The 24,171-nt window shown below is 43.1% G+C and overlaps 1 long non-coding RNA gene across 1 annotated transcript; it reads right to left on the reverse strand.

Moving 5' to 3' along the window:
• Positions 1 to 1,350: 1,350 nt before the first annotated feature.
• On the reverse strand, positions 1,351 to 5,810 carry LOC145813752 (uncharacterized). Its single transcript, XR_014356993.1, has 3 exons — positions 5,472 to 5,810; positions 5,291 to 5,374; positions 1,351 to 1,527 (listed from the first exon to the last, which is right to left on the reverse strand). It is a non-coding gene; the product is annotated as an uncharacterized LOC145813752 (long non-coding RNA).
• Between the last annotated feature and the right edge of the window lie 18,361 nt (positions 5,811 to 24,171).

The raw sequence follows: 24,171 nt of genomic DNA on the forward strand, positions 1-24,171 counted from the left end.
TATCCGTACCACGATAAATACTAGTGGCACCTCAGTGACACTTACAAGTGCCATTACACCATCATGGCTAAAAATTTTCAATGATATTTTGATGTCATGATAGATACTATTTGTGACACTATCAAGTGCCATTAAAAAAAAACTTAGTGGCACTTCAATGACACTTGTAAGTGCCATTGCACCATCAGAGCCAAAAACTTTTATTGACACTTTAATGTCATGGTAGACACAATGACGCTATCAAGTTCCATTAAAGAAGACTTACAATTTAAAAAATGCCACTATATGAATTTTTAATGGCGCTTATTTTGGCACAATTGATATTTTTAACAACTTCATAAATGCTACTAAATCCAATTCATTTGTGCCATTAAATGGATATAAGGCCATTGGAACTTATTCTAGAGACACTTTGCAAAGCTACTATCACTACTACAAAATGCCACTTATATGTTCTTTTCATTGACACTTTTAAAAGCCACAACTAAGCATGCTTAAATGCCTGTAAAAATTGAATCGATTTTATAAATAATTAACTATTAATTGCCACATCCTATATTAATTTAACATCCATTCATCCTGTAATATTTTTATAATAATAAATAAATATTACCACAATAGGATCATCATATCAAAAACAAAAAAAATTTCACTACAAAAAAAATAGTTTTTTGCGACGGCAAAACGCCGTCGCTAATAATCCAAACGCCGTCTCAAAAGCTATTTGCGACGGTTTTTTTTTTTTTTTGCGACGGCACGTGGGGGTCGCAACAAGGGGGGTTGCAAAAGACCTTTAGCGACGGCACCTGCCGTCACCATTGTTTTTGCGACGGGAATATCTCTTTTTTGCGACGGCAGATTTTTGTCGCCATTATGGATGAAGATCTGGGCTTTTTTGCGACGGCACAAGAACCCCGTCGCTAAAATAGATATTTGCGACGGCAAAATTCCGTCGCAAAAAATGTCGTCGCAAGATAGGTCGGCATTACTGACTATTGGCGACGGCAACTTCACCGTCGCTAAAGCCTTGTTTGTCAAATAAATTTCACACCTTTTGCGACGGTATGGCTGCCGTCGCAAAAAGTCTAGCACAGTTTTTTTTTTTTTTTTTTTTTTTTTTTTTTTGGCGACAGGGTGTTCTACCGTCTCAAAAAAAATTAAAAAAAAAAACCCTGTTTTAGAATTATTTAAAATATAAAAATAACCTGTAATGTTGGCAAATGATATAATAATATAAATACATAAACAAAATAACTAATGTTGGCAAGTGAAAAATAGCTAAAAAAAAATCAAAAAATTACATAATAATATAAATCCATACATAAACAAAAGTTGGCAAATAATAAAAATTCCTAATGTTGGTCACATAATACATACATAATGTTGGTCACAAATTTAAATAACATAAATCAAAATCAAAACCAAAAGTTTTCGTCATGATTCTTTCGTGAGTTACAAAAACAGAAGTTTGTCATAATCTTTACGCGCCCACATTCCACACGAAGCAAACTGCTACTCAGGAAATACCTGAAAAAAACAAAATAAAAATAATTAATAACAATATAATGGTGTTAATATTTTAATTACAGAAAAATATAAAAAAATTAACTACCATATAATTAGAAAGATTGTTTAGTAAATAATTTTGACTAGAGGAACTAGTTTGCCTAAACTGAAATCCGGCTCTAACTCCCAAACTGGGAACTCGATTCGAGCCCCGTCTTCTCCCACAAGTCTCCCGTGCCTAGGCTGTCGTGTGTGCCAAGTTTCGTGCTAAACCGACGCCTTTTGGTGATTTTGGGGCGTTAACTCCTCGAATTCAAGTTTCTTAAGGAACTAGTTTGCCCAAAGTGAAATCCGGCTCTAACTCCTAAACCGGGAACCCGATTCGAGCCCCGTCTTCTCCCACAAGTCTCGCGTGCTTCGGCGGTCGTGTGTGCCAAGTTTCGTGCTAAACCGACGCCGTTTGGTGATTTTGGAGCGTTAACTCCTCAAATTCAAGTTTCTTAAGGAACTAGTTTGCCTAAAGTGAAATCCGGCTCCAACTCCCAAACCAGGAACCCGATTCGAGCCCCGTCTTCTCCCACAAGTCTCCCGTGCCTAGGCGGTCGTGTGTGCCAAGTTTCGTGCTAAACCAACGTCGTTTGGTGATTTTGGAGCGTTAACTCCTCGAATTCAAGTTTCTTAAGGAACTAGCTTGCCTAAAGTGAAATCCGGCTCCAACTTCCAAACCGGGAACCCGATTCGAGCCCCGTCTTCTCCTACAAGTCTCTCATGCCTAGGCGGTCGTGTGTGCCAAGTTTCGTGCTAAACCGACGCCGTTTGCTGATTTTAACTCCTCGAATTCAAGTTTCTTAAGGAACTAGTTTGCCCAAAGTGAAATCCGGCTCCAACTCCTAAACCGGGAACCCGATTCGAGCCCCGTCTTCTCCCACAAGTCACTCGTGCCTAGGCGGTCGTGTGTGCCAAGTTTCGTGCTAAACCGACGCCGTTTGGTGATTTTGGAGCGTTAACTCCTCGAATTCAAGTTTCTTAAGGAACTAGTTTGCCTAAAGTGAAATCCGGCTCGAACTCCCAAACCGGGAACACGATTCGAGCCCCGTCTTCTCCCACAAGTCTCTCGTGCCTAGGCGGTCGTGTGTGCCAAGTTTCGTGCGAAACTGAGGCCGTTTGGTGATTTTGGAGCGTTAACTCCTCGAATTCAAGTTTCTTAAGGAACTAGTTTGCCTAAAGTGAAATCCGCCTCCAACTCCCAAACCGGGAACCCGATTCGAGCCCCGTCTTCTCCCACGAGTCTCTCGTGCCTAGGCGGTCGTGTGTGCCAAGTTTCGTGCTAAACCGACGCCGTTTGGTGATTTTGGAGCGTTAACTCCTCGAATTCAAGTTTCTTAAGGAACTAGTTTGCCTAAAGTGAAATCCGCCTCCAACTCCCAAACCGGGAACCCGATTCGAGCCCCGTCTTCCCCCACAAGTCTCTCATGCCTAGGCGGTCGTGTGTGCCAAGTTTCGTGTTAAACCGCCGCCGTTTGGTGATTTTGGAGCTTTAACTCCTCGAATTCAAGTTTCTTAAGGAACTAGTTTGCCTAAAGTGAAATCCGGCTCGAACTCTCAAACCGGGAACCCGATTTGAGCCGCGTCTTCTCCCACAAGTCTCTCGTGCCTAGGCGGTCGTGTGTGCCAAGTTTCGTGCTAAACCGACGCCGTTTGGTGATTTTGGAGCGTTAACTCCTCGATTTCAAGTTTCTTAAGGAACTAGTTTGCCTAAAGTGAAATCCGGCTCGAACTCTCAAACCGAGAACCCGATTCGAGCCGCGTCTTCTCCCACAAGTCTCTCGTGCCTAGGCGGTCGTGTGTGCCAAGTTTCGTGCTAAACCGACGCCGTTTGGTGATTTTGGAGCGTTAACTCCTCGAATTCAAGTTTCTTAAGGAACTAGTTTGCCTAAAGTGAAATCCGGCTCGAACTCCCAAACCGGGAACCCGATTCGAGCCCCGTCTTCTCCCACAAGTCTCTCGTGCCTAGGCGGTCGTGTGTGCCAAGTTTCGTGCTAAACCGACGCCGTTTGGTGATTTTAGAGCTTTAACTCCTCGAATTCAAGTTTCTTAAGGAACTAGTTTGCCTAAAGTGAAATCCAGCTCCAACTCTCAAACCGGGAACCCGATTCGAGCCCCGTCTTCTCCCACAAGTCTCTCGTGCCTAGGCGGTCATGTGTGCCAAATTTCATGCTAAACCAACGCCGTTTGGTGATTTTGGAGCGTTAACTCCTCGATTTGAAGTTTCTTAAGGAACTAGTTTGCCCAAAGTGAAATCCGGCTCGAACTCCCTAACCGGGAACCCGATTCGAGCCCCGTCTTCTCCCACAAGTCTCTCGTGCCTAGGCGGTCGTGTGTGCCAAGTTTCGTGCTAAACCGACACCGTTTGGTGATTTTGGAGCTTTAACTCCTCGAATTCAAGTTTCTTAAGGAACTAGTTTATCTAAAGTGAAATCCGGCTCCAACTCCCAAACCGGGAACCCGATTCGAGCCCCGTCTTCTCCCACAAGTCTCTCGTGCCTAGTCGGTCGTGTGTGCCAAGTTTCGTGCTAAACCGACGCCGTTTGGTGATTTTGGAGCTTTAACTCCTCGAATTCAAGTTTCTTAAGGAACTAGTTTGCCTAAAGTGAAATCCGGCTCCAACTCCCAAACCGGGAACCCGATTCGAGCCCCGTCTTCTCCCACAAGTCTCTCGTGCCTAGGCGGTCGTGTGTGCCAAGTTTCGTGCTAAACCGACGCCGTTTGGTGATTTTGGAGCTTTAACTCCTCGAATTCAAGTTTCTTAAGGAACTGGTTTGCCTAAAGTGAAATCCGGCTCGAACTCTCAAACCGGGAACCCGATTCGAGCCCCGTCTTCTCCCACAAGTCTCTCGTGCCTAGGCGGTCGTGTGTGCCAAGTTTCGTGCTAAACCGACGCTGTTTGGTGATTTTGGAGCTTTAACTCCTCGAATTTAAGTTTCTTAAGGAACTAGTTTGCCTAAAGTGAAATCCGGCTCCAACTCTCAAACCCGGTACCCGATTCGAGCCCCGTCTTCTCCCACAAGTCTCTCTTGCCTAGGCGGTTGTGTGTGCCAAGTTTCGTGCTAAACCGACGCCGTTTGGTGATTTTGGAGCTTTAACTCCTCGAATTCAAGTTTCTTAAGGAACTAGTTTGCCTAAAGTGAAATCCGGCTCCAACTCCCAAACCGGGAGCCCGATTCGAGCCCCGTCTTCTCCCACAAGTCTCTCGTGCCTAGGCGGTCGTGTGTGTCAAGTTTCGTGCTAAACCGATGCCGTTTGGTGATTTTGGAGCATTAACTCCTCGAATTCAAGTTTCTTAAGGAACTAGTTTGCCTAAAGTGAAATCCGGCTCCAACTCCCAAACCGGGAACCCGATTCGAGCCCCATCTTCTCCCACAAGTCTCTAGTCCCTAAGCGGTCGTGTGTGCCAAGTTTCGTGCTAAATCGACGCCATTTGGTGATTTTGGAGCTTTAACTCCTCGAATTCAAGTTTCTTAAGGAACTAGTTTGCCTAAAGTGAAATCCGGCTCGAACTCTCAAACTGGGAACCCGATTCGAGCCCCGTCTTCTCCCACAAGTCTCTCGTGCCTAGGCGGTCGTGTGTGCCAAGTTTCGTGCTAAACCGACGCCTTTTGGTGATTTTGGGGCGTTAACTCCCCGATTCAAAAAACGTCTTCTCCCACAAGTCTCTCTTTAACTTAGAATGTCTAAATTATGCAAAGATACATTTTAGCTTAGAATGCAAAGATACATTTTATACCTGATCTTCTGGTGGTGGGGTATATGGATTCTCATCTTCTGCAGATTCCCTAAATGCCCGGTGGCCACTCGATGCATCAGGAACCTATGATAGTCAATACTTAATGTGTTAATCATATTCGAATTTTATACATAATCTTGTGTGAAAATTGAACTATCAAACAATTTAATTTATATCGAACCTGTCTGTTGGGATCCACACTCGCCCCCTGTGACACTAAGGCCATCATCTCAGCTCTCATTTGCTATAAATGTGTAGAGAACTCTGCTCGCAGCTCCTCCCTCAACTCATCCCTTAGCTCTGCACGAACCTTCTGCGTGATCTGATCAATAGTCGATGGCTGGGGTGTTGACTGTGATGGCCCAGCACCAGCTTTATACACCGCTCTCTGAGGCACAATTCTCCCGTATGTGCGACAATATCCATGTCCGTCATGACCTATCAACTCATGGAAAATGGCATTCCTAGCCTCCAATGTCCGACCATCCTCATGTAGCATAGAGAGTTGACGATTAAACTCATCCTCCAATGTCCGACCAAAAGAATAATCTCTTCAGAAAATATGACATCAGTAGTCCTTCGCAAAGTTTGGACCTATTTAACACGAAAATGTAAAATTTAAAATGTAGTTCGACTTAAGTAACTAGAATCTATAGAGTTAAATACATACATGTTCCTTGAACCAAATATGAAAAGTTTCAAAATGTTCACGCCGAAGCTGATGATCGTCAACACGAGGCATTTTGAGCTTAAGTACTTCAAGGTGTTCGCTGTGTAAATTGAAATTTTAGCAATACAAAAAATTTTGTAGAAAATTCAATAAAACATAATAAAATATTGAGTGAGTGACTTAACCTACTTTATGAATGGTTGAACCGCGCTTATATTGAATAAGATGTACCGATGAGCTTGTACCCAAGAAGTATTATCAAGATAAAAGCTTGTGTTTTCACCAATAGCATGACCCAAATTATCAGCACCACTATAGTTCCTCACGGGTCGACTAGATTTGGTTTCCACATCATTGAGATATTGTGCACAAAAATTCATCATTCTTCCATAAGATATCCTTTAGCAATTGATCCTTCAGGATGAGCTCTATTACGCACGTATTGCTTCAAAGTAAGAAGATACCTCTCAATTGGATACATCCATCGAAACTGAATCGCTCCACCCAATAAGGCTTCATCAGCTAGATGTATAGGCAAGTGCTCCATTATATCAAAAAAACTCAGAGGAAATATTTTCTCTAGATGACAAAGTGTTATAGCGATACGATCTTGAATATATTGCAAATCTGTCGAAAGAAATTGCTCAATTCAATCAAGGGTTCAATTACATTCTTCGGTAACGATCTTCGAATAGCCAATGGAATAAGTTGTTGCATCAGAATATGACTATCGTGGCTCTTAAGACCCCCAATACTTCTATCATGTGAGCGCACACGACGTGATATATTGGATGAATACCTGTCGGGAACTCTTACTTCCTTCAACACTTTCAAGAACAAATCTTTCTCATCCTTGGTCATCGTGAATTGTGCTGCTGGTAAATAGGCTTTATTCGACCCTCTTAACTGCAAATGTAGGGGTTTTCTAATATTCATATCTTGTAAATCACGCCGAGCATTAACACCATCCTTCGATTTTCCTGCAACCCCTAATATTGTCCACAACACATTGTCACAAACATTCTTCTCTATATGCATCACATCGAGGTTGTGTCTTATTAGATTGTGCTCCCAATATGGCAATTCATAAAAGATACTCTTTTTCTTCCAACTGTGGGTGCGATGTCCAACTTTCTCCTTCTCTACCTGTCTCCTGTGCCTCTCCTTAAGGTCATCCCTCTTGTATTGGGTTAAAATACCCTCAGATTCTAATTGTAGCAACATCTCAGTTCCAGACAACAATTTGGGTTTGAGTCGGACTTCCCGACTACCATCAAATGATACTTTATCCTTCCGAAATTTATGGCCAGTAGGTAAAAATCTGCGATGACCCAAGTATGATTGTTTCCTACTATGCTTCAACCAACACGATGTAGTTTCCTTATTGCAACAAGGACATGCATATTCGCCTTTAGTGCTCCATCCTGACAAGTTTGCGTATGCAGGAAAATCACTAATGGTCCACAGTAAAGCTGCATGCATTTGAAACATTTGATTTGTTGATGCATCAAATGTTGACACACCCTCATTCCATAGTTCTTTCAACTCCTCAATCAACGGTTGCATATACACATCAATCTTGTCACCAGGTCCTTTTGGGCTGTCAATAAGCACGGCTAAAATTAGAAATGGTTGCTTCATGCACATCCATGGCGGCAAGTTGTATGGAACGAGCACAACAGGCCAAGTGCTATGAACTATGTTCATCGTTCTGAATGGGTTAAAACCATCAGATGCTACGCCAAGCCTTACACTTCGGCAATCATTATTGAAGTCAATATTCCGACGGTCAAAATCTTTTCATGCAAGGGAGTCAGCAGGATGCCTGAAGACACCATCATCAGTTCGTTCCTCTGCATGCCATCTCATTAACTTGGCCGTCTTGGATGACATAAACAACCTCTGCAACCTTGGCTTTAAAGGAAAATACCTCATCTGTTTTGCAGCTATTCGTTTGCCACCTTTGTTAGGACCATTTGAACCACCATCACCATTTGATTTCCATCTACAACTGTTGCATATGACACATTTATCAAGATTGGCGTCCTCGTTTCAAAACAACATGCAACTGTTGGGACATGCATCCCACGTCTCATACGTGAAGCCCAAATCTGTTGTGACCTTTTGAGCTTTATAATATGAGTCCGGGAGTTTCACACCCAACGGGAATGCCTCATTCAATAACTCAAGCAGCATGTCAACAAACTTGTCTGTCCACTGATTAAGCACCTTCAAATGTAAAACTCGAACAATGAATGGCAAAGATGTGAACTTCTGACAACCCGGATACAATTCACTTGGTGCATCTTGAAGAAGTTTGAAATACTTTGCAGTCTCTGCATTTGGACCGAGCTGGGGTTCAAATGCATGGGGATCAGGCCCCTGTGGTTCATTACCCTCAACACTTGTACCGGCATGTGGATTTCCCATAGCCCCTTGTATCATTCCAATCATATCATCCCCAATGTCTAAATTAGCTAATGTTGCATTCTCTCGATTACCATGCAGAGATACGTAAGATTCCCCATGATTAATCCAATGTTTGTATTTTTTTAAAAAACCATTCAAAATCAGATGCTCCCGTATACCCTCTCGTACAAAATAGTATCGATTCTCGCACTTCCTACACGGACAACTGATCATCGAACCTTCAACCCTATTGGTGTAGGCAAACAAAAGGAATTCATCAATCCCATTAATGTATTCGCTCGACATCCTATTGGGCAAATCAACCCAACTCTTATCCATCATCTGTACACATCCACAAAAATATCTCATCAAAGTAACTCTAAATATAATACCTACGTACTCATGTACCATGATACCTATCCGTCCAATTTCTCTCAAATAGGTAGGTGGTCTTATCCCAGTTACTTATTTACCGATTTGATGGGAGAACATAAAAAATGAAATACTTATCCCAGTTAGTTCAATGCAAGGTGAATTACAAGTCCAAGAGAAATTGGAAAAACTAGACATAACAGTGGAAAATTATAGATGGAGATGTAATAGACAAGCATTGAAAAGAGAATTTATGTGAACATGTTTGGTTTACGATAATTTTCCAATAACCTCCATTGGTTGGCAAAGATTTTTTTGCTTTAACTCTCCCACATGATTTTTCAACAACTTTTTTTGGTGAAGTAAAATTTCACTCTTAATATCACCGTAAACAAACAAAAGCAACAAATTCAAATGCGAAGACAATTTAAATCAACAAAATAGAACAAAATATTTCAGTTGAGCTTTAAATAAAAATCAATGAAATATTTATATTATTTCAACACAAGAAATTTCTCTCACCTACACTATGCCAAACACAGTGCAATTTAAGGCTAAATCAAAATTTTCTATTTTTCAGTGAAGTTTCATCCAGTTGTTTCAGTGAGATTTCTTTGTGTTTTGAATTACTCAATCAATTCATTTCAAATTCATTAATAAGTTTATTTATGTAATTCATAACTTGGTGAAATTTCTATTTGACAGTGAAAATCAACTATCATAGAGTGAAGTTTTGCATTGAAATTTCACTATCACTGTGAATATTAATTGTGCAAAAATGAAATCACAATATTTTGATAGAAAAAAAATATATATATATATAAAGAGAGAAAGAAAATAGAACAAAGAGATATATGGAGAGAAATGTATACAAATCCAAACTGGCAAATATATAAAATATATATATATATATATATGGAGAGATATATGAACATTGAGCAACAATAGAGGTTTGGACTGATAAGGGCACAAATCTGCACAGCTATATATTATGCACAAGGGAAAACAGAAAGAGAGAGAAGCTGCTTCACGTGATTAAAGGGAGAGAGAGAGAGAGAGAGAGAGAGAAAGAGAGAGAGCATACGCTGAGTGAGATCGCTGTCGTTGTCGCCAGTCCGGCCCTCGCTGCCGTCGTCGCCGCACCACCGCACCACCCCTACCTTGGTCGCCGTTCGTCGCTTGTCTAGAGGGGGAAAAAGTCCGCCGTTCGTCGTTTGGAGATTTCGAACATTTAGGGATTTCGACCCAAATGTGACCACCAAGATGAAAGGGAAGAGTGGCTAATGTTTTCCACTTTTTGCGACGGTAAATTTTTCCCTGTCGCAACTGATAACTTATTAAAGCTAACGACGCCGTTTTAATAACCTTTTTTGGTGACGGAAATTTTGGCCGTCACAAATGAACCACTAATTTCCGTATTTTTATCCCTATGCGTGTAGTTTTATTGCCGACGGTAAAATGCCGTCGCTAAAGATCTTATATGCGACGGTACAAAACGCCGTCGCTAAAAATCATTTTTTGCGATGGTAATCTCGCCGTCGCAAAAACTTCCAGTCTTTTTAAGTCCCTTTTCTTGTAGTGTTCAAACAACAATCAATTTTTATCTAAAAATATAAATTTATTTATATTGCAATAAAAATCATAATCAAAATTATAAAATATTCTACAACACTAACAAAGTTAAAGCGTAAAAATTTTTTTAAAAAAAATTATTCCAACAATAAGTCTTGAAAAGCCATAAAGTCCACATAACGAGTGTTCTATGATTAGTTACGTGGTTTATTTTGTATTTGTAAAATCGTTGGTTTTCAAAAACCTCTTTCAAACTTGAGATTATAGTAAGCCAATCCCAATTGCTTTGTTGTTTCCCTTGACATTATAGTCAGCCCATCCCAATTGCTTTGCTTTTGCTTATGGTTGGCTTTAACTTTTTGTTGACTTTTTTTTTTATATTTAGTAATTTTTAAAAAATAAAAATAAAAATCTGTACACTTTGAAATTTTCTTTGATTAGACGCATTAGAAAAATAAAAATAAATAAATTTAAAAAAAGTACACAAAGGCAAAAAAAAAAGCCAAAAATTTAAATAGTTCCGATTTAGAACATTAAATCAGCAACTCTAAAAGCAGCACTAACGAGTTGGCAGTCAACAAGGCAAGATGAAGAACATTTGCATATACAATGCATGTGTTTCATGCACTATGTAAAAAAGAAAAAAAAAATAGAAATCTCGCTAAAATGAAAAACAGAGGTTGTAAACACTGTAGCACGCGCCCGTGTGGGGCCCCGCTACTACAGTTCGGACTCGATTTGTGTCACGGTTCTTAATCTAAACCAAAGAGTCCAAATCTGGCAAATCGTTTTGAGAAAACAGATTTTTAGAAAAAGAAGTGCCAAACATGGACTGCTTTGCCAGATACAGAGTCACCACCTAAATATTTTTTATGGGGGAATTTAGGAAACCCTAACTCGGTGCCGAAGGCCACATGTCCGTCATCACCAGAGTTGCCTCGGCTCGGGAGCTAGGGTACGATTGGGGAAGGTCAGCTATGAGCACCCCCTCTCGCCCGATCCGAAGATCGGCCTCTACTAACCATGATATCCGTTTTTGAAAACGCTATGTGTTCTTAAACCGGTTATTAGCCTAGAATTACTATGTTATGCACACAGTAAACAAGTATAGACTAGGTTGCCTAATTTGGGAATAAGCATTGCATATCCGTTTGTTTTGGAAAAATGTTTTGGAATTTGCTACTCGCAAGTAGGCTAAAAAACATGGATTTCAATGAGCTATTCCAACTCAGGCAACCCAACCTTCACCCACAGGCATTCAAACAGTTTATCACATAAGCAACTAGCCACATGGTAAGCATGCTGTCATAATAGCATTCACACGCATGCGGTATGCTAAAGCATAAAATACTTACATCGTACTCCGTGCCAAAACAAAGAACTCGTTAGCCAACATGCATGGTCCTAGTTCATGTCAAATTGACTAATGCAACACATACAGAATGTCACTAGAGTAGGCTTAGCTAACCTAAACATGGCATGTGAAAATGCCCAAGTAGCATGTATTCAAGTTAGATTTGAAATACTAATGCAGTTAGCATGATGCGCCGAGCCCGGTGCATGCAATACTGATGAATGATGCACGCATGCATAGCATAAGGCATGCTAAATTAAACACGACCTATTACTAACCATCAAAGCAGGTAAGTAAAAGGGAGAAAGAAGTGGGGGTTGGAAGACATGCACACTTACCCACACTTATTACAGATTCGCCCTCGCTCGGAGGGACCAAATAAATATTACAGATAATTAACCTACAAGCTAATTAATTATTACAAATCACCTAATTAATTAAGCAAACTAACCAATCTATGGAAAGCAAATAAACTGCCTCGGGAAGAGGGTTCGATGCGCGCGTGCTCGGCCCTGCTCGGAAGTGCACTGCCATGCGTAAGCTGCCTCTGTTTTCCCTGCTATACTCCTCTGAAGGCTGCCAAAGTCTCAGAATTGTTTCTCTGGATACTGGGAGACACCACCGGCAGAGTAGAATGGCCACCGGCAGTGGTATGTGATCACCGGCTGTGAATGCATCCATCGGCCATCAATGGGTCGCCGGTCGGCACTCCATGCAGTCGATCGGCAGAAAGTGCCTGCAGAACCTGTTTGACAGCAGCAGAGGACAGGACTTTGCATGGCAATGCAATTCAAGCCATATATGCACCAACCATGTCCCTTATCATGTTAATGACTCGAAGGGATACGCTCCTCGGTTCTCGGACCATCAATCGCGCATTTCCATGCGTGATGGCCCGGAGGACCAAGTGTGCACATTTTAATGTTAAATGCAATGCAAACCAACAATCCAAAGCCCAATTCCTATCACTAGATCACGGAACAAGGCATGCATGCTAGATGCAATGCAACCTAGGCATGCAAGCTAAGGGTGCAACATGGGAATGCAAGATGTACATGAAAGAATACAAACAACATGCAAGGTAAGCATGCAAGTAAGCAAAGGATGGACTTAAACATGATTTGGGCGGCTCTAATTAGGCCCAAAACAGTGGCCATAAGTGCTATGAAATGAAGACTAAACACACATACACACATGCATATGTTAAAAGGCTAACACTCAAGCACAAAAGGGCGACTCTCAAGCACACTTGAAAGAGGCATAACATGGACTAATGGCATGCAAGGTAAGCATTGAAAATCATGTTACAAAAGGTGCTAAGCCAATTAAACAAGATAAACAAGGCATGCAAACAAAGCCAAAAACCCAAGACAAACCGAGAGGCTTAAACCAAGTCTAAATCAACCAAGCCTCACAAGGCTAAGAGGACTTAAAATAGGTCTAAGGCAGGCCTAAACAACACCCAAGGGACACCTAGATGGCATCTAAGTGGCTCAAACTCAAAAGCATGCACAATGACCAAAACATGGAGCATGCAAGACAAGCTTTCAAAGCTTCAAAGAGGCATCCAAGGCAAGCATACAAGCGTGTTAAAGGGACTGAAATAACATGGCAAATGGTCCCAACCCACTAAATTAAGGCAAGGATGCATGCTATACATTCACACACTTAAGGCCAACAAACCAAAAATGCAAAGGGGCTATACTAAGCATGCCAAGGTCGACCCAAACAACCTAGGACAGACCTTAAACATGGCAAAATAAGCACAAAAGCTTCACAAAGCTAGGCCTAAAACATGCTAGAACAATGGCTTACAACCTAAGGCATGTTAAGGCCTAAACATGGCATTACAAGGTAGGTATGCTAAGCATGCATGGTGTACCAAAACCAACAAAAAACAGAGGCATATTATGACATAATAAGCACAAAAATCAGTTAAGGCATGGTCAACATGAAGCTTAGCTAGGTGCTCCCTCAAGAGGCCAAAAATGGTCCTTTTCAAGGACAACAAGGAGAGGGGGTGGCTCTCTCCTTCTTGGGACCTCAAGGCACCATCCTCACCTCTGAAATCCCTCAAGATTTCAGTGGTGAGGAGGCCCAAACACCAAGGTCTCGGAGCTTACACAAAATAGCACAAAATGGAGCCTTACAAGGCTTAGGAGGGGTCAAACAACCTCAAACCACAAAACACTCTAAACAAACTATTTAGAGGGCCTAAAAATAGAACTTTTTTATATTATACACTAAGCTCAAAGACAGTTCTAAGATAGGCAAAAATAGTATGCAAAAATGGGGAATAAAGGAGTAAGATTGTTACCCTTGAAGACCCTCTTCACAAATGGTGGACCAGCCCCTTCCTTGAGCTCAAAACAGCTCCAAAGCTTCAAGAACAAACCTCTAGCCCTTCAAGAATCAAACAAAGGTGTAACACTATGTGTTTGTGTGCAATAGTAAGACACAAACACACTTATACACACACAAAGGCCAAATGAGAGGGAGGTATATAGATAGAATATGTATGAAACCCTAAACCTAAAACCAGAGCTCTCACACAACTTTTTCTCTCTGAAAAACCAACTCTAAAGCCAAGAGGGGAGGGCTCCTCTTATAGAGGAGCCAATCTTGTAAAGCTTACAAGGTAAGCTAATAAGAAGTCCATCCCTCCATACACGTGTATGGAGGGGAACAAAATGCCATACAGCTGTATTAAAATATCTACAAAAGCAGATGAACAGTAGTCAGCTGCTCAAAATTGCCATTTTGTCAAAATGGAGTGCCGATCGGCAACAAAGAATGCCGACCGGCAATATACATTGCCGATGGCATCAAAACACCAGCCGGTGGCCTCTGGCCATGGCCGGTGATGTGTGGGGATGCCTCACAAGGCATTCCCTGCCCCTCCAAGGTAAAACACAAGTGTTTGGTACAAAACCAGACACTAAACAGTCGAGTTTGGAGATCCTGAGGCAAGGCGCGCAGCCGAGACTTTCGGGAACTCAAAACGAACACGAGCATGGATGATCATCAAGTGTTCAAACGGTGACCATCCTCAAGACTTGGACGTCACCGTTTGAACACTTGATGATCATCCATGCTCGTGTTCGTTTTGAGTTCCCGAAAGTCTCGGCTGCGCGCCTTGCCTCAGGATCTCTCAACTTGTTTGTTTTGTGCTTGGTTGTGGGCCAAGGACTTATGGTTTTTGCTTATGAGGGAAGAGGGTGGCTTGTTGGCCATCCTTACAACCCATCGGCTAAGGCCTTGTGCCATCGGCCTTATTTTCTTGCTATCGGCCATAAGTGTTGGCCGATCAGCACTTTTTTTGGTCGATCGGCCGTATTTCTTAGCCGAGACTTTTCCACCTGCTTTTGCAAATATTTTTGTGCCAGCTGTGACAGTTGGTGAGCACAATTCTCATCATCCATACACGTGTATGGAGGGCTTGAATCAAGACTCAAGCTTGCTTAACAAGCTTGAGAATTGATTTTATATAAGAAGGGAGGCCCCTCTCTCTTTCCAAAGGTTCTGAAAAGTTGATATACAAAACATATATCACTCTCTCTATATTTTGCCTCTCTCTCCACATTTGCTCTTGTTTGTGCTCAAAAGTGTAAATTCTTCACATTTTTACACTAAAGCACCTACTAGAACACCATCCTTTTGTTGCTAAGGCTTCTTGAAGTTGGTTTTAGTGTTTTTGGACTGGTTTTGGTTAGAAAAGAGTGCTGGAGTTGTGTTCTTAAAGGTGTTCTTCAAGGGTGAGTCAACTAGCTTTTAAATCTTTATTTTGGCTTAAACTTTTGGACCTATTTGCATGCTGATTTAAGCTTAACTTTCTACTATAAAATTTTTTGATTTTTCAAGCTTGTAATGTTTGTTTAAGGTCACTTTTGTGTTGGGGGTTGTCTACTCCCTCTTAGGCCTTGTTTGGCCTTGTTTTGTGCCTTCCTTTTTGAGCTATTGGGACTACCTTGTTTTGGCCTTCTCACCACTGAAACTCAGAGGATTTTTAGTGGTGGAAAGGTGGTTTTGAGGTTCCAAATAGGAGAGGGTCATCCCCTCACCTTATGTCTTGTATGCTTGCATTGATGGCTCATAAAAGTAACATGTTTGTTAAGCTTGTTTTGGCTCCATCTTAGCATGTATTATGCCTTATTTCAGCATGTTATAGCTCTGTGTAAGGTTGGTTTGATAGCCTCTTGCATGCACCATGCACTTGTAGTGTAATCCTCTCTATTGCCTTAACATGTATCTTGTGTTTGGACCATCATTCTTGCATATTTTGGCTCAACTCCAAAAAGCTTTTAGCCTTGTTTTACCATGCTTAAGCTCTAATTTGTGGTGCTTTGGTCATGCATGCCAAGCTTTGTATAGCCATAGTGCATTCTAGCTTGTTAGCTTTGAGTTTCCAAGTCACTAGCATGCGTTGCTTGGGCTACTTTCATGATTTGGCATCATTTGTTGTATAATTTCAGAGCATGTTCCATTACCATGCCCTCAAATTTGTCATTCTTTCAATGCTTTGAAGAGTTGTTGTTTTATGACTTAAGAGTGGGTCATTGTGCATGCCTCTATGCTTAGGCTTTTGGGCTATCATTTTAGTGTATTTTTGGTCTCGTTTTACCATGATGTAACTCTGATTTTTGTTGTCAAAGTCATGCCATGTTTGGTTTTGATAGGTGTAGTGTAATACCCCTTATTAGCCTTGCATGCTTCATGCTTTTGGTCTTTTGTTCTAGCTTGTGTTGGCTAGGTCCAAGCATGTTTTTGGTCTTATCTTGACCTGTCTTGGGATTGTTTTGGTTGCCCTCGGCCCTTTGGGGCTTGCTTTGCGTGGCCATGGTGTAAGTCCTTTTGCTTGTTTCAAGCTTTGAGCTTTCTTGCATGCTATGCTTGACTTGTTTGAGTGGTTTGGCACCATTCCATACATCAAGGCCTACAATGTTGTCACACATCCATGCTTTTCATTCATTGCTCTTGCTTGAGAGTTGTTATCTCTATGCCTTGTTTGTGAACCAAAGTGTATGCATGTTTGTATGTGCTTTCGTACTTCATTTCCATAGCATTTTGGCCACTGATTTGGGCATGATTGAGGTCTGTCCATTTTAGTTTAAGTCCATCTTGCATGCTTGTCGTATTGCATGTTGTCGCATGCTGGTCGTATTGCATGTTGTCGCATGCTTGTCGCATTGCATGATTCTTGCATGTTGTTTACATGTTTAGGTTGCATTACATGGTGCTTGCATGCTCATGTTGCATTACATTGTTTGCATGTCGTTAGCTTTGTTAAGTTATGCTTGCATTGCATTGCATTTGGCATGCTCATGTTGCATTGCATTGCATTTCCATGTTGTGTGCATTGCATTGTGTTTGGTTTGGGTGTTAAGCCAAACACGAGGAACGAGGGATGTTTCATACTTGAAGTGATGAAACGTGCCTCAATTCTCGGTCGTCGACACTCTTGATCATGCATGATAGAGGTCAAGGCACTTATGTGATTTTGTGCATTTCATCCACATTGAATTGTGCAACTCGGCCTCTTTGGCCATCATGCATCGAAATGCGTGATTGATGGCTCGAGAGCCGAGCACTACACACCTTTGAGCCTTAGACATGATAAGGGGTGTAGTTGCACAACATTTTCTTGCAAATACATTGCCATGCCTCTGTTTGTGCTCCGCTGCAGCAAAAGGAGCAGTTTACAGGAGGAGATGGCCGATTGGCTATCTAGTGTGCCGATTGGCTAACAATATTTGGCCGATAGTCTCCAAATTGGTCGATGACCATTATCCACTTACTGATGGCCACCCCTTTTGGCTGATGACCTCTCAGAATGTCCATGAGGTAGGTCAGAAGCATCACAGAAGTTGGCATAATTTTCAGAGGTGCAGAACTGTGCAAACAGAGGCAACATGAGGCATGGCAACGGATTTTCGGGAGGACGCGACTGAGTATGCATCATTCATCATTTCGAGGCAGAGCTGTGGCAGCTTGATTCAGCTTCTTTCTTTTCTTACTTAGTTGGTTTTGTAACTTAATTAATTTACTTAATTAGTTAAGGTTTTGTAATAATTAATTAGTGTAGTGTAGCTAGCTAGTTGATTTATTCAGACCCTCCGTCGACAGGGCAAATTTTGTAATAAGTGTGCGTGAGTGTATGAATGTCTTCCAACCCTACGTCTTTCTCCCTTTTACTTATCAGCTTTTGATGGTTAGTTTTAGGGCATATTTCAATTAGCATCCTTATGCTTCGCATGCGTGCATCATTCATTTGTCTTGCATGCACCAGGCTCAGCGCATCATACAAACTGCATTGTATTTCAATACATTTACTTGAATACGTGTTCAACAGCATGTTATCAAGTTGCATTTCATATGCCGTCTTAGAATAGCCAAGTCTATTGTAGTTACATTTTTGCATGTGTTGCATTAGGCATCTTAACATAGCTATGATCATGCATTGATTACTAACTAGTTGTTGTTTTGGCTCGGAATACACTGTAAGTGTTTAAGCTTTAGCATCCTTGCATGTGTGTTATTGATTGCCATGATAGCATGCTTGCCATGAGGCTATATGCTTAACTGATACAACTGCCTGAATGCCTGTGGGTGATGGTTGGATTGCTTGAATTGAAACAATTCATCAAACTCGAGTTTTAAGCCCACTTGAGAGTGGCAAAATCATGTTTTCTAAGCCCACTTGAGGGTGGCAACTCCACGTCTTAGCCTCCTTGCGAGTAGCACCTTCAAACCATTTTCAAACAAACATGTGATGTTTTGTTCCAACTTAGGCAATCTAGTTTATACTTGTATGTTGTGCACATCACGTAGTAAGATTAGCTAATTAACTGGAATAAGAGCGCATGTGTTTTCAAAAACAAAATATCATGCTTAGTAAAGGCTGATCCTTTGATCGGGCGAGCGGGGGTGCTCATTGCATGACCTTCCCCTTTCGTACCCAAGTTCCCGAGCCGAGGCAACTTTGGTGATGACGGACACGTGGCCTTAGGCACGAGTCAGGGTTTCCTAAATTTCCCAAAACAAAAATATTTAGGTGGTGGCGACTCTGTATCTGGCAAAGCAGTCCATGTTTGGCACTTCTTTATTAAAATCAGTTTTCCAAAACGATTTGCCGGATTTGGACTCTTTGGTGATTTATCGGTCTTGCATTGCATTTTACGAGATTAGATTCAGAACCGTGACATTGAGTCGGAACTGTAGTAGCTAATGAACAAAATGGATTTTGCGCCTTTCGCACGAGAAGCCGTGACGTTCGGGCGGTCTACAGTTTTTGGCGACTCTGCTGGGGATTTAGAGAACTTGACTCGAACTCATGATATCTTGTTTTGACTACACTTATGTGTCTCTTTGCATTGCATGTGCATTGGTGCGCCTAGGATACCGTGTTTGCCGTATGCTATTCCTGAGCGGTTTGCCGGAGGCTTTCTTTGAGAAGCATGCCATAAGGCTGACTGGTTGCAGGCTCTGCCACAACGGGAACACAAACCCCAGTTTTGACTGGGGCACCCTTTTTGACCATTCGACCTAGTGCATATCGGAAACTGTAGTGACCATTCCAAGCTAGGACATGTTGCTTACCCGATTATAGGTTGTTTGAAAACCACTGTGTGCGTAGTGAAACCCTAGTTCCTAACCAGATAGGACAGGGAAACCCTACCCCTCCATAGGGGTGTTTTGGCTCTCACTTGCTTGTTATGTGCTTTTAGAGTTGGCCTCTACAGGAATGCTTGTATCAGTTTGCAAGTCTGGGTATCAGGCTTGCGGGCATCAGTATTTGAGGAATCAGTTTTACCTGCGAGTATCAGATTCAGATTCGGGGTAGTGATTTAGGAACAGTAATCAGTGGTTGAGAACAGTTATTTCAGCTTATGTTTGCCAACTGTGTGTTATCTTTATTTAAGCTGTTGTGCTGTCTGTTTTTCTGGTTATTTGTTTCCTTATTATGCTTTATTTATCTTTTTGCAAGGTAGTTTAGCACCATTGCATCCGACCAAGCAGATATTCCCCGAGCACTCTGGGTTAGAGGTCGAAGACTTAATCGATCTGAGGATCTGATAGACGGACAACCAGTGTTCCATTCTTTACCCCTGGTTACCAGACGGAGGTCAGTTAGGCGTAGTCCATCAGTACAACAGTTATCAGATCAGCGGTCCTTATCTACCACACCAGTGAGTAGGCGAGTTAAGATTATTGTTTCTATTGCAGAGACAGACATGCCAGTTGTTCAGATAGACCAGCACAATATGGCAGGTATAGAGGAGATGATGCGTCAGCTCCAGGAGAGTATGAAAGCCATGCAGCAGGACGCTGCCCGTCAAGCAGAATTTGCCATACGTTAGGCCGATGTTATGGCCCAACAAGCAGAGTTGATTGCTAGACTTCAGCAACAACAACCACCACAGCAAGCCGGAGAATCTGCTTCGCACCAACCTCCTCCCCCACCAAGAATTCCAATACTTGGGGAGACCGCCAACGTCCAGGAAAATATGGACGTTCCAACGGGGCCAGCTCCGCCTCCAATCCTACCCCAGCTATCCAAAGTACAGACCAACCTGGGGGATACACCTTTTGAGTTTGAGGTGGACCCCACAATGCTAAAAGTGAGCAAGCTAGAAAAGTTGTTCAAGAAGTCTCAAGGCGTGAAATCCATCCCAAATATAGAGGACGGGTATACCGACTCGGTCGTGACTCTGCTAGACCGGTTTAAAATGCCGCGCATAGACGGTTTCGACGGGTCTGGAGATCTTATGGTACATTTGCGGCTATTCTCGGACATACTAAGGCCGATGGGCCTCTCCAGATTGCAGAAGCTTTCCCTGTTTGGCCGGACCCTATCGGGTGTAACGTCTATTTGGTATGCAAAACTAGAGGACTCTGTTAAAAGGAACTGGGAGGAGATGGCTGAGGCCTTTGTAGCTTAATACTCCAATAATACACAGATCGAGGTCACAACTCGTGATCTCGAGACAACTAGGCAAGAGCCGAAGGAAAGCTTCTCCAATTTTGTGACCCGTTGGAGGGCCAAAGCCTCGATGATGACCATCAGGCCAATTGGCAAGGACCAAATACAGATGGTTGTATGCAACCTCCAGCCCAAGCTCATGCAGAAGATGATCGTCCTCCCCCTCCCCACCTTTGCCGATCTACATGAGATAGGGGTGCAAATCGAAGACGCCATGAAACAGGGCCTCATTGATCATGAGAGAGAGCAGCCCAAGAGGGCATTTAACCGCAGTACGAATGCAGGCACAAGCAGTGCTACAGCTGCCAGAGCTTCAGATGTGGGAATGGTCACCACCACCCCCCCAAGAACCCTTACAGCTACACCATTCACTGGTGTGTCCGGAAGTAGCTCATAAACAACCAAGTTTCCACCCCAAGGCCAGAGAACCTTTACCCTGCTATATATGTCTCTGTCCAAAGCTTTGGGGGTTTTGATCAGGAAAGGGCACTTGAAGCCTCTAGAGCCACAGCCATTGCTAGAAAACTTCTCCTCTCTCATAACACGGCGAAGTACTGCACCTTTCACCAACAGCATGGTCATGAAACTGACCATTGCTTTCGATTGCGTCACGAGATTCAGGATCTCGTCGACAACAGGGTGATAGTGCCTCTAGAGAAACTGAATGTCACAACCAACCCTCTTCCACCACATAACCAAGCTCCACCTCCCAAACGCATCAATCTGATCCAAACTGGGGTTGTGTCATACGACCCTAACATATATATCATCCTTTCCCACCTACCCAAGCCGGAGGTGTTCATTCCTGACAGCACTGACTTGTGCATGTTGGACATCTCCCAAACCCAACCTGAAATGGTGGTGATGGCTATCGAAGATAGAACTGGGTCGACTATGGGAGTAGATGAGAATGATTATACAGAGCCGGAGGGGTCTGCGAGCTTCATGTACAACCCGAGCAGTTATATCACATCAGCAGGCCAGGCTAGGCTAGGTCGAAGGTAGAATTGCCAGTGGGGGCAGAGATTTGTGTAGTACGGGAGGACGGACCTAATCAGGGGTTAGATGACCTAGTGGATCTAGAAGAGGACATTGCCAACCTTCAGTTCTTCGACGAACAGGATCTGGGGGACGTGACTGTCAACTGGTTTGATTTGGAAGGGTCAGCAGAAGCTACTGGGTGGCTCAGCGACGAGTTAGATGTTGTTAAGCAGCCTCAGCCAGAATAGGGTCCATTAGGGACGAGGACATTAGTTGTGGCCAGAAGGGCTGAGAAATAGAGTACACCGCCAGAGAGCACCGGTGTTAAGAATTTTGCTCAGAATACGGGCAGTTTGGGTATAGAAGATACTAAATAGCAGGCTTCCCTAAAGCAGTTTGAGCGGGAAAGGATCGAAGATTCTGAGAGGGCCAAAAAGGCCAAAGCCCTTGCGGGGACGGAACGTGCTGTGAGTACGAGAACAGAACGTGCTGCGAGCACAGGAACAGAAGGTGCTGTGGGCATAGGAATAGTTGTAACGAAGCCGGACAGGTGTCTGTCGGCTGCCGATGGCATGTGGTGGGAAGATGACGACCTATGTCTTGCCCACACCGATGAAGATTAGGGACAAAGACAACCGGATGATACCTGGTATGTGGGGGAGGTTGACTACATGACTAGGAGTGGGCAGTATTTCAAGCCACCGCACTTAGATCAACCAGAGGCATCTGGAAAGGACAAAGAGGTAGACAAGCAGAAAGAAAAGCTGCTCGAAGAGGAGGCTATGCTAAAACAGCTGAAGAAGATACAAGCAAACATCTCCATCTGGGGACTGCTTATGGCCTCAAGAGTTCATAGACAAGCTGTACTTTCTGCAATGGACAAGGCCAAACTTTCAATAGATACAATGCCTGAGTAGCTGGTAGGACTGGTCTTTCCGGGAGGAGCTTCCCCGACATTGACCTTCACTGACAAGGAATTGCCGCCTGAGGGCTCGGATCACAACAAACCTCTTTACATCTCTATGGAGTGTAAAGACAAATGGATACCGGTGGTTCTTGTCGACACGGGATCCGCTATTAATGTGTGCCCGTCGGAGACGGCATATGCAATCGGGTTGAAGCCTGCAGATTTTGTGCCAACTGCCCAGGTGATAAGGGCCTACGACAATACTAGCAGAGAGGTGATAGAGACCGTGCAGATTCGGACTCAGGTTGGTCCAGGACAGTAGGATATTGACTTTCATGTCTTGGACGTTCTTGCAACCTTTAATCTACACCTAGGGCGGTCGTGGCTGCACTAGGTGAAGGCGGTCTCTTCCACCCTACATCAAATGTTAAAATACCCCCACAGGAAGGGGGTGGCTATAGTTTTTGGGAATTTGTCAATCCATCCACTGCCAGAAGTGTCTACACTAGTTCTGGAAATCGAGCATGGCATGGAGGATGTGTTCCTGTCGAGATTTACCCTAGCCGAGGCCCGGGTCGTACAGAACATCTTAGCTGTTGATGAGGGGTTATATGCCAGTGCACAATTTGTGTACCTCATGAACAAGCTCCAGCACATCCCCGGGATGGGACTAGGAAAAAGTGGCCGGAAGGGCATTGTAGCATCAGCCGAAGTGCCGCACAACCCACATACTTTTGGCTTAGGTTATCTGCCTACCAAAGAGGACTGGGTGAGGAAAGGCAAAGAGATGGCTGGAAGGGCCAGAGCCAAGCAAACTAGGAGGCCTTATGAGTTGATGCACCGACCTATCCAGGGTACCCTAAACGGATGCTTTGTCCGGGAGGGGGAGGACTTTCCGTTCTACGGTTTCCCAAAGCCATGGCTGAAAGCAAAGAAGAGGCGCTTGCCGGGATTTGAGATCTTCTTCGACTTACAGTTGTCTGGGGATGATGTTGCCGAAGAGCAGACAAACCCACCAGCTGAGGCTGAGCAGTTCAAGGAGAATTCCGAGAATGCAGAGATTGCAATGGGGGTAGCACTGGCTTGTCTACTTTCAGATCCTCCGATCGTACATGAGTGCTTGGGGGATAACTTCTCGGTGTCCATAATTGGGAATGAAGCAGCTGTGAGCCCATTTTTGAACATTCTGGATGCGTCCATTGCACCCTCCTGGTAGTACGAGGAGGGATTCTTATCGAGCAACACCGGGTCAGGTAGTGAGCCGGAATCTGATTCCACCAAGTCAGTGGAGTCGGAATCAGGTTCCAGCTCGTTTGAGTCTGAGTCTGGTATTCTTTGGGGTGACAACCCGGATGCCACAGTCTTGTCTAGGTCATCTTTTTCTTTTTCCTTTGAGTCTGTTGTAACAGAGGAATCAGGTGACTTGGAAGTGATTAATGAGAATGGAATGGCTGTGGCCTTCGAGTACTATTCTGTGCATTTGATTTATTGTATTAATCAGGACTTTCAAAAATTCGATGAAAACAACGAGGAAGAAATTCCTCCGATTTTGAAATATTTGCTAGATCAAGAGCAAGAGAGGTTTGTAAAACCGCTGGTTGATAAAATTACCACAATTAATGTGGGTACTGAGAAG

This window comes from Camellia sinensis, chromosome 15 (genome assembly GCF_055761805.1).
Source record: "Camellia sinensis isolate YWXY chromosome 15, ASM5576180v1, whole genome shotgun sequence".
Lineage (NCBI taxonomy): Eukaryota > Viridiplantae > Streptophyta > Magnoliopsida > Ericales > Theaceae > Camellia > Camellia sinensis.